The 11,366-nt window shown below is 41.9% G+C and overlaps 1 protein-coding gene across 2 annotated transcripts in view; it reads right to left on the bottom strand.

Annotated features, from left to right (window-relative positions):
- The window catches only part of GNB4 (G protein subunit beta 4), a 67,270-nt gene extending 58,432 nt beyond the window's left edge, over nt 1-8,838 (bottom strand). The window contains exons 1-2 of one of the 2 annotated variants that reach the window (XM_046658852.1): nt 8,685-8,838; nt 6,608-6,711 (exon numbers count right to left, since the gene is read on the bottom strand). The gene's annotated coding sequence lies outside the window, so the exon portion shown is untranslated. The remainder of the gene's footprint in view (nt 1-6,607; nt 6,712-8,684) is intronic. The other variant, XM_046658853.1, reaches the window with a different exon arrangement.
- Nucleotides 8,839-11,366: the final 2,528 nt, after the last annotated feature.

Below are 11,366 nucleotides of genomic sequence, written 5' to 3'. Positions count from 1 at the left end.
CATTTTGTTTTATTCTACTGCTCTGATTTTCCTATGGTTGCTTTCACCCTGCAGCGCTATCACATATCCCAATACTGATCTTCAGCAGCCCTAAGGAAACACACAGTACTCCTGAAGCTTCACCATCCCTTCACAATGTGTCTCACCACAACCTCTAAAAACTATAGTCACTGAAGGATCAGTCAGCACATGACCATGGGTGAAATTCACATATCAACATATATTTCTCCCCTTCTTTATATCTTAAAGCAAGGTGCAGTTTTTGTGTGTTGTAAATTTTTTTTCCCCTCCAAAGCTTCCCTAGTGGCACATTAATAATTAATAAACATAATGAAATCCCTTGTTGATAAAGTTTTATTCCCATAAAGGTTAACAGATAACAATGAAAATTAGTATCTAAGTTTGAAAAAATTTTAAATACCAACTGCTTTTGCTTTTTACACCATATGACAAGGAGATCACCTTTTTCAAAAAGTTCATCCCTCCCACCAGCTTCCAGAGAGCCCATTTAATAAGTAATGCACATAATGACGATCCCTTGGCGAATTTCAATTTCTTTAAGTAATTAGCTGTCTACCATTTTTCCTCTTAAATACATAACTTAATTTACAGAAGTGTAGAAAGTAAAAAACGTTTTAAAATTATTTCCTTACAAAAACTATAAGCCTTGTCACTATAAGTCTTGTTAACCATCCTAAACACAATGTATAATCTACGTCACAGGCCAGTTAGACAACAAAGCCGCCTTCAGCTTAAGCTGCATTACTGGGTTTTTCATTTCACATTAACAAAATACTTAAAAAGCCCAGTTTCCGTATTTTAAACAATTCTTGGGTAAAAGTGTTTAGGTGGGGAACTGAAAAAAATGAAGGGGAAAAAAACTTAGTCAAACCATTGCTAAACGAAACTATAAAAAATTCCTATGCAAGAGACCGGAGATTACTAGCTCTTTGAGCACAGGGACCACTGTCTTCATCTTTGTCTGTCCCAAAGCACTGTTCTCACTTTATGGTACAGATTCGATCAATTTCTCTAAAGGGAAAAATGTATCACAAGTTAGGTGATGAAGAAGAAACACTAAGGCTTCTAAAAACATGATATTTCTGAAGAGGTAAGAATGAATGTTTAATAAGTCATTACCCAATCGTTTATATAACAAAAAATTACAAATATAAACCAATAGGAGAGCAAAATGCACATCCATACAATGAAATATTATGTAGCTATTAAGAAGAGAACTTTAGAGCGCTAAGTACTTGCAAAGACGCCAACGCCAATGATATCCCCTGAAATGCTCTCTCTCGCCAACACCAACGATATCCCCTGAAATGCTCTCTCTTGGGGTTCCAACTGTAAGACAGGCATTTCAGAAAGTCTGCTCTTACCCAGCAAGGTATATACTGTTTCCTTGGTAATAACGGCACAGGAACCAACCCTGTTAAAGCTAAAACTGGGGAAAAAATTTTAAGCTGTATACTGCCTTAACTATTAAATAGGGACATTAAAGAAACTTAGGGGGCCAGCCCCGTGGCCAAGGGGTAAGTTCATGCACTCTGCTTCAGCAACCCAGGGTTTCGCCAGTCCGGATCCTGGGTGTGGACATGGCACCGCTCATCAGGCCATGCTGAGGCGGCGTCCCACATAGCACAACCAGAGGCACTCACAACTAGAACATACAACTATGTACTCAGGGGCTTTGGGAAGGAGAAGAAGAAGAAAAAAAAAGAAGATTGGCAACAGACGTTAGCTCAGGTGCCAATCTTATAAAAAGAAAAAACTTTAAATTTATACTATTTTCACAAGTCAGTAGTACATGAGTGTTGAAATCATTTAACATGATTTCTACTTCAAAACAGATTAAATAAGATATAGTTCTCAGCAATTCTGGAAGAAAAGGCTCTATCCATAATGCATACTGGAAAAAATGGCATTGAGCACACATGCTGTGAACTTGCATCTTTTGTTCACAACTACCGCACCAAAGGAAATTCCTTGATAACCGTACCATCCACAGGACATTAGGGGGAAGGCTGTAGGGAAGCAGAATAATTAAGAGTGCAGCCTCTAGGACCCACCTGTCGGGGTGTGAATACTGGCTTCTCCACTGGCATACGGTAACTGACACACGGAAAAGTCAACAAAGGTTAACTGAAATTACGACTACAGTTGAGAAGAGGATGTCTTTAAACTAAAGATGGAAAAATCCTAAAAACGTTTTAAAAGAAAGAAGTATATTTAAGCAGGAATTAAGTTAAGTAATCAAAACATTTTGGAGTTAAATAGTTTTATTTTTTCATCCTAAGCCAGATATCTCTTTAAATCTAACTACTGCCCTTTTTCTTTTCATTCTTTCCAATCTTATCATGGTTAATTTAGAGGCTTACCTAAAGTTAAATTTTTCACATCCTTGTAATTTCAAAGTTAATGATGCAGTTTGTGACCAAGGTTCTTCCATTTTTGTTTCTTCCAACTTCATCTCCTGCTTATTAGCAGCACCTCCACCAGAGGGCACACAACGGAGAGACGCAGTTGTGAAACACGAAGTTGACAAATTGTTAGCTTCCAGAGAAGCCTTAGCAGTGTCACCAAAAAACTCTAAAGGGCACTAATGTTAGAGGATTCTTGGAGACAGTCTTCTCCATTTGAAATAGCATTAGATAAAATACAGCAAAAAAGTTGGCAAGTATTAATTCATGCATTTATTCATTCAGTCAATAAATATCTAGGTTCCAACCACATGCCAGGCACATTCCGGGCTCCAGGGATTCAGCAGTAAACAAAACAAGCAAAACTTCCCGTTGTCATGGAGCTTTAGTCCATATCTGTCTATGAGACAGATAATAAAGCACATCAATAAATAATTTCAAGTACAGATAAGTACTATGCAGGGAAAAAAAACTGCAAGAAGCTAGAGGGTGGCAAGGAAGGCTATTTTTTTTTTTTTTAAAGATTTTATTTTTTCCTTTTTCTCCCCAAAGCCCCCCAGTACATAGTTGTATATTCTTCGTTGTGGGTCCTTCTAGTTGTGGCATGTGGGACGCTGCCTCAGCGTGGTTTGATGAGCAGTGTCATGTCCGCGCCCAGGATTCGAACCAACGAAACACTGGGCCGCCTGCAGCGGAGCACGCGAACTTAACCACTCGGCCACGGGGCCAGCCCCAAGGAAGGCTATTTTTAAATAAAGTAAAGACCTCAATGAAATGGGTGAATGAGCCATGCCTTAAATGGGGGAAGAGCATTCCAGGCAGAAGAAACAGTAAATGCAGACCCTGAAGCAGAAACGAACCTGGCAGGCTGAATCAACAACAAAGAGGAGGGTGAGGCTGGAGGGCAGCGAGCAACGCAGAAGAGATGAGGGAGGGGGCAGGAGCCCAACCATGTGATCACGCGGGCCTCTTGACCACAGTAAAAACTCCAAATTTTATCTAATAGTAATGGGTACTGATGACTGAGAGATATAATCTAATTTGATTTACATCTTTGAAAGATCATGCTGGCTGCTGGGGGACACAGACGGGAAGCTGAAAGACGAATTCTTACTGCAGTAGTCGGTCTAGGAAAGATGGTAGTTTGACACAAGGGTAGTGGCAGTGGAGGTAATAAGAAATAGCCAAATTTGGAAGAATTTTTAAGTTAGAGCCCATAATACTTGCCAATGGAGAAACAGATGTAGGATGAGCTAAACAGCGGAATTAAAGATAACTCTTAGGATTTTTAGCCCAAGCAAGTGGATGGATGGTGGTACCATTTACTGAGATGGAGAAGAATAAGAAACTACAGCCAGCGAGGCAGGATGAAAACAGAAAGAGTCAGTGTCCTGGAAGCCAAGGGAAAAAACGCTTAAATAAGGAGTTATTTATCCCCTGTGTCAAATGTGGCCAAGAGATCTAATTCGGCAAGACTGACATCCCTAGTGACCTTGAGAAGAATGGTTTCGTGGCACTGGAAGGATAAAGCGGGTCTTTCTCTGGAGTAGGTTCAGAAGAAGACGGGAGATGAGGAGTTGAGGAGTAGAAACAGCCTTCATGGAAGCTTTCACGGGTTTTTTTTTTTTTGATACAAACTAGCCTTATTATTTTTTGAAGTTTTATTTTTAAATTTCATTTTTTAAAATTTCAAAGTTAAAGTTGAAAAAACTAGGATAGTGAACACTCTTATACCTTCCCCTAGATTCACCATTGTTATCATTTACCACATCTGCTTTATCCCTGTCTCCATATATATGTAACAACTACTACTGCTTACCCATATGACAGTAAACTGAGGCTATGTTGACCCTTTACTCCTCAATAATTCACTGTGTATCTTCCAAGAACAAGGACATTCTCTTATATAACCACAGTACAAGTACCAAATTTAGGAAGCCTAACATCGATATGACACTATTATTTAATATTCAGTACATATTCACATTTTGCCAGTGTCCCAGTAATGTTCTTAGGGCAACTGGATTCTCCACTCTAAGATCCAATCCAGTATTATGCACTGCATTTCATTGTCAGGTGTCTTGAACTTCCTTTAATCTGGAACAGGTCATTTGTCTTTCTTTGTCTTTCATAACATTAACATATTGGAAGAGTACAAGCCAGTTACTTTGCAGGGCAACTCTCAGTTAAGGTCCCTCAATTGTTTCCTCACGATTAGATGTCGGTCATATATTTTAGAAATACCACAAGAACGTAATGATGTCCCTGGCTCAAGCACATCAAAAGGAACACTTTTATCCCACTTATTGGTGACATTAACTTTGATCACTTGGTTGATGTGAAGTTACTGTTTCCCCTCAGTCATTCATCTCTAAAGAGATCATTGGAAACCACATTAATGTTCTTTCCCCAAACTTTCTCTATTAGTAACGCCTGCCTGAATCAATATTACCATAATGCTTGCAAACCGGTGACTTTTCTAACTCTATTGTTCCTTCTACATTTTTTATCGGCGGGCTACTCGGAAGAGCTTTGTCCTTTTCCTTAGTTTATTTATTTATTATACACTTGTGGATTCTTATTTTATTCAATGGGGTATAATCCATTACTATCATTACTCATTTTGATGCTCACATTTTCCCACATTTGGCCATTCAAGCTATCTCCTATGATGGCCTTCTGACATGCCGCCATCATTTTCTTGAACACTTTTTTACTTTGCGTTCTAGGCTCTTCTTATACTTTCCTGCCTCAGCTCTGGAACCAGCCATTTAGATCTGGGCACTAGGCGTGCTCACTGCGACAAAGGTGTCATTGCTTCAGGGACCTTTCATCAGACAGAGGTAGGAAATTTATGTACGAATGTAGGAATGTGTGTATATTTTAATCACAAATTCACATGGAGAACTCTAATTCCAACCCAACACCAGAGAGTTCTTCATTGCCTTCTTCCATATTTTTACTTCCCTTCTCCCACAGTGAAAACCCAGGCTCCCACAACATCAATGAATTTACTCAGTTGCTCAATCCTACACTACACGCAATACAGTTTCAGAATTGCTACATATCTACCACTATAAATAATAGCCTACTACACAGGGTTCCAGATTTTTGGGTAGTCCTTTTTATCTTTAAATTAAAGGTATATAGCCAAAGTCTTGTGTTAAAAACTGACTTGGATTTACTTTTTTTTTCTTCTGAGAGTTTATGTTACTCATTGAAATACAGTTGGTTCATTTGTTGCCGTCTGTATTAAATTTGGAAGGGTTTTTTCTCCCAAGCTTCTTAATTTTATCTTTGAACATGTAAAACATTAACGAGTTTTCAAAACTCAAAACGATGCAAAAAGATAGAATCAGAGCAGTGCCCTTCCCTCCACCACCCCTTGCACTCATTCCTACCCACTCCCTGTAGGTAACTAACTCGTTTCTGGTTCCCTCTCCTGTATTTATTTTTGTTCTATCAAAAAATTATGCTTTCTCAACGTGGAGCAGAGAAATGGGGCAGAAGCCTGGATCATGAAAGAATTTTATTTTACGATGGGGGACATAACAGAATGTCTGTATAATAATGTAAATGATTCTGTAGAAACTGAAACTGAAGACGTAGGTGGGGTAGGATGATTGCAGGGGAAATATCTATCAAAATATCTTCTGGTTTAATTTGGGGGATACCAAAGGGTTCCCATATTCCCACATATGATTGCCATCCTGTTTGTAACCTTCCAAATTAGTTGTATCTATGGTTCTAGGGAACCCACATTAAAATGGGGTTAATATTTTGGAAGGATAATTGAGCTATCACTACCTGTTGATGTCAACAGGAGAAATTCTGCCCCAGCAAGAGGGAGGTTTTGAACTTTGAGCTAGACATTTAACCAGGAATAGACAGGTGAGAGGAGAATGGCTGCTCTGAGGATCTGTTTAATAACACGGACAGATAGCAACGATCATGCTGGAAAAACAAACACACATCTCCCATACATCCTGGAAAAATTTAAAATATGCTAATGAGTAACTGAGTGTCATTCCCCATGCCCTGGCACTGAGGCAATGTGGCACAGAAAAAAGAAGGTGAATTTTAGAGACAGACAGGTCTGGCCTTGAATCCCAGCTGAGTTACTTAACAGCTACGTGACCATGGGCAAGTTACTTAACATCTCAGAGGCACAGTTTCCTTACCTGTAGTACTGGAGAGCGTCTCCTATGCCGAGTTGATGTGAGATATAAATAGAATAATGTATGGCATCACCCCTGGCCCAGAACAGATGTTTAATAAATAGTTCCTATAATAAATGCAGATTAAACTAGTCAGCAAGGTAAAGAAACTAAAAACACAGTCAGTGCACTTCAGTAACATGCCTGAAAGAAATTACACCACCTCAGGAAGTATTTGGTAAGGGCAGAAAAATGTCCAACACTTAGTTCCAATTCTCAGTTTTCAAAATGTCCCAGAGTCTATTTTTACAGTGTAAAATATGTGCTGACATACTAAAGTGCCAATGACTTAAAAGAAACAATTCTGGGGAGATGTTGATCAAATGGTGCAAACTTCCAATTATAAGATGAAGAAGTTCTGGGGATCTAAGGCACAGCCTGGGGACAATGGTTAACAATACTGTCTCGTGTACTTGAAAGTTGCTAAGAGAGTAGATCTTAAATGTCCTCACCACACACACAAAAGAGGTAATTATGTGAGGTGATGGATGTGTTAACTAACCTTATTGTGATAATCATTTTGCAACATATACGTATAGCAAATCATCACGTCGTACACCTTAAACTTACACAATGTTATATGTCAATTATATCTCAATAAAGCTGGAAAAATAACAAAAGAAGAATTCTACAAGTTAACCAAAACCAAGGACTCAGGATGACCTCCTAAATAATGCTCATGGCTCAGAAAAAGATGAACCTACATGTATCACAAGCCCTATTAACCAATTTTATAATTTTACAAATCTATATATACGAGTTAAGGCGTTCAATAAAACAGTATTTTAAAAGTTTCTATTTCAGTTTCAAATTCTTCTACAAACAAAATGCAACATGGAAAATCTTAAAACGATCCTTAACCAAACACTGAAATATACAATAAACTTTCAAAGCCTAGGATCAGTAATAACCCAAAAGCCCCTCACTGAAGAGTCTTCAAATGTTCAACGACAAAGAGACTCAAAGCACACAATTTTACCAATACAGACCGCCGTTTTCCTCGCCAGCTAGAAATGACTTCCCTTTCATCTTAAATAAGCAGTGTGTGCTCTATCCCTGTTCTAGAAGATGTCCTTAAAGGTCACAATCTCAGTTTGCAACACTAAGATGGACTGATAATAAGGCCTCCTAATCAACAAATTCTGAAACGTTTTAAAAAAAACCTCCCGGTAGGGTGCTAATCCACACGAGCTATTTTGCCAGTGGCCGAGAGGGAGAAAGATGCATCCACATCTTTTACTAAAAGAGAAAGGGAAGGAGCAGAAGAAAAGGGAAGAGAAAGATGCAAAATAAGAAAACACTGCTTCTATAAACAAATGACAGTCTGTTTTTAAACTTTGGGAAATTCATTCCTCCTTTACCGAATAGCGATAAACATCAAAGTACAAGGCAATCACTTGTGTTTTGAAGCAGAAGAATGTGGAGAGAGAAGGAAAACATGTTATCATGTACTGAACTCACAAAAATTCAAAATCCATTAATCGCCCCCCCCCCCCCCCCCAAAATGCTGGGCATCATATCATTTCCAAAATAAATTGAACACGAAACCAAAAGACTCATTTTGAGCACTTAGAGGAGAACTTTTATGCGCTTTCCCAGCGCTCTCCACCCAATAACCCTCTGGGCAGTCCCGAATAACCGCTACTTTCGGGGTAAACAGAAGCTGGCGCTCCGAGACCCCTAGAGGGGCCTCGGGGCGTGGAAGGAACCTGGGGGTCCGGAGGCCAGGGACACGGACCGCCCCCTCGCTTCCCAGAGCCAGCGATCCGAGCGGCCCAGGAAGTGCCGGAGGCGGCAGCCGAGCGGCGGTCCCCGCGCGGGAGCAGAGCGCGACCGAGGCGCACCCGCCCCGTCCCTCCTGGGCAGGATCCGCCGCCCGGAGTCCGCCGTCCCCGAGTCAGGAGGGACCCAGCCGGCCCCGCGCCGCCAGCCGGGCCAGGTTCCGCCAGGGCGGCCCCGCGGGTCCTCACGCCCCCTGCGGGAAGCCCGGATCTCCTGCGGGGCGCCCCGACGAGCCGCAGCCCGCGCGATCGGCGCCTACCTGGAGGGAGCTCGGGCCCGCGTCGCCCGCGCGCTGCCTGGGTCCGCCGGGCGCCCCGCAGCCCCTCGCGCTCGCAGCCGGCGTGCACAGCGCAGCGCACCGCCGAGCCCAGCGCCGCCGAGAGCCGCCGGCCACACCCAGCCCGCGACGCCCGGCAGCCAACTCGCGGCGCGCCGAAGCCGGGGCGGGGACGTGGCTCGAGGCGCGAGGCGCGAGGCACGAGGCGCGCGGGCCCGGCGGGGACGCGCCACGGGCGCGCGCAGCCCCCGGAGCGCGCGCGGCCCGGGCGCGGGGCGAAGGCGGCGGGGACCAGCGCGCCGCTTCTGCTTCCTATTTTCTCTCTCATTTCCTGCTAGAAGGAGAAGAAAAACATGAATTCCCGGACAGTTTCGTTTTCTGGTTAGTGTGGCGCCTGGACGCCGCAGCACCCTTCTGAGTAGCGCCCAAGTGATGTGGCCAGTCTCCCTCCTGGCCCCGCACAGGCCTCAGGGTGCTCGTGGGCAGGAGCGGGGGCTGAGTTAGAAGACCCCAAGGTCCCGTTTAGGTGTAACATTCTGGAATCCTAAATGTAAGAAAGTAAACTGAAGCCCAGAGTCATACAAAATTGCACCCTAATCCCAGCTCTACCATCGCTAGTTGCGTGGCCGTGGACCGTCTCAATTTCGTCTTCGGCAAAATAGAGATCGTGATACCTGCCTCCTAAAGGTGCTAAAATATTAAATGAGATAATGTTTGCACAGAGCCTGCCTCCAAATAAATGATCAATACTTGGAAGTTATTGTTACTATTGTCACGGAGGAAACCAGGCCTTCCAGATAACCCCGTCAAGTCGCTCGTCTCTGCATGAGTTAAACATCATACGCCTCTCAACTGACTTTTTTCACATTTCTCTGGGTATTTTATGTTTAAAATGTCATAAAATGAATGCATCTACCCAGTTTGCTTCCTCTGAAGTCAGGCCCGCCCGGGAGCAGTTTTCCTCTCCCCACCCCCATCTTTCTTCTGCGTTAATTCCAGTTTGACAGACTGTTGCTATAGCATTCCTTCTCTGACGTCAAACAATTTAAAGAAACAGCCCTGGGTAACGAAAACTGCAAGGGAGTTCTTTGTGGAGTTTCTGTGCTGGAGAAAGGTTTGAACAATATCTTAAGAGAACTTGAACACCTCCGCAGCCTTCCATGCCTTCTTCAGCTGATTCCCACTGTCCCCTGGAATAAATTTCTTAGTACCTTAAAAGAGATGATGCCATGATAAGCACATCTTGATTGCGACTGTGGAGAATATGTGACTGTTTGGTATAAAAGCCAGACCATGACAAAAATAGAAACAATCGTGGTCTTAGGATGATGAAATTATAGGTGGTTTTTTTCCCCCGAATTTTCATTTTCCCTAATGTGGGGTGCTTTTTACCAATAAGAAGAAAGAGGAGAAATGCCAAATCTTCTACATATCAAAGTGTCAGAAAAGTTGATTGGGACCTGAGGGGTTTGCATTTGTAACTGTTTATAGGTTTGAATGATTAAATCCTGAGCTTTATCACTGTCATTTTCAGGAGGAGGCAAAGGGAAATTATTGTTTAAGGAACTCCTGTTATGTGCCAGGCTCTCTGCTCTCATATTGCACTTAATTCTAATGACATTTCAATGTACATTTTATCCCCATTTTACAGATAAGGAAACAGGCTCAGTGAGACTAAGTCATTTATGTCGAGTCACACAGGGAAGGGCAGAGCCTTACATGGAACCTGGATTGGATTGACTCGAAAGTCCCCTTTCTTTAGATTCTTTTCTGTCTTGTTCTTGTGCGCCGGTGCTTAACAGACATTATAGGCCTTTGAAGGGTGGTTGGGTTAAGATTATTAGTTGAAAAACAAGTTGCTGGTTTTTAGGAAAACCCAGTGGAAAGTACTGAGATATTCTATTCCAGAAAAGATCAGGGGAAATATAGATCAACAGCTCTTAAGCACAAAAATCTGAAAAGAAGTCAGAAGTTTACTGACCTTTGTTTGAAGATTTGAGAATAAATTACACAAAATGATGACTTCTACCTTCCTGAAAATTTGATGTAGACAGAGAAATTACTAGAAGAATAAAGCCCAAGTACAAAAAAGGAAAGTTTAATTGTTATCCAAACCAGTCCAATTCCAAGAAGATTATATTTCTGTTTTGCCACATCTGCTGCATATTTTTCTGAAAAGAACACTTACTTGTTAAAGGACAAGCCTGTATTGCAAATCTGAAAGTGAAGCTGATGAAAAGAATTTCATTACCAGGAATAACTTCCTGAGAGCACAGGAATGCATCTAAGTGATCCAGCAATTAGTAATTTTTCAAATGATAATGTAATCCATGTAGAAAGAAAAAGAAAGAGAAAGAGAAAGAGATAGGTAGAAAAAGGGACGTGTTATTAATATTTTTGAAGCCTACTGATTTGTGTAGACAACTGTAGTGATGTATCCAGCTTCTAGTGATTAAACCCAATGTTCTTGTGTTTGGGTGCCACTGGCCAGCATTTGGATTTCTAACTCATTAGGCCCGTGTTCTCATCCCTATTCTGTTAAAAGAGGATGGTGGGGTCCCTGCCAGAGAAGCCTGAAGACAAAATCCCTGCCTGTTTCATTTTCTATTCTTCTAGTCTTCAACAGAATACCTTGCACGTACTAGGTACTCAGTGAACAAAGGA

The sequence above is a fragment of the Equus quagga genome, chromosome 4 (genome assembly GCF_021613505.1).
Source record: "Equus quagga isolate Etosha38 chromosome 4, UCLA_HA_Equagga_1.0, whole genome shotgun sequence".
Lineage (NCBI taxonomy): Eukaryota > Metazoa > Chordata > Mammalia > Perissodactyla > Equidae > Equus > Equus quagga.
Note: the sequence above shows the minus strand (reverse complement) of the source record. Positions and strands in the feature narration are given on the sequence as shown.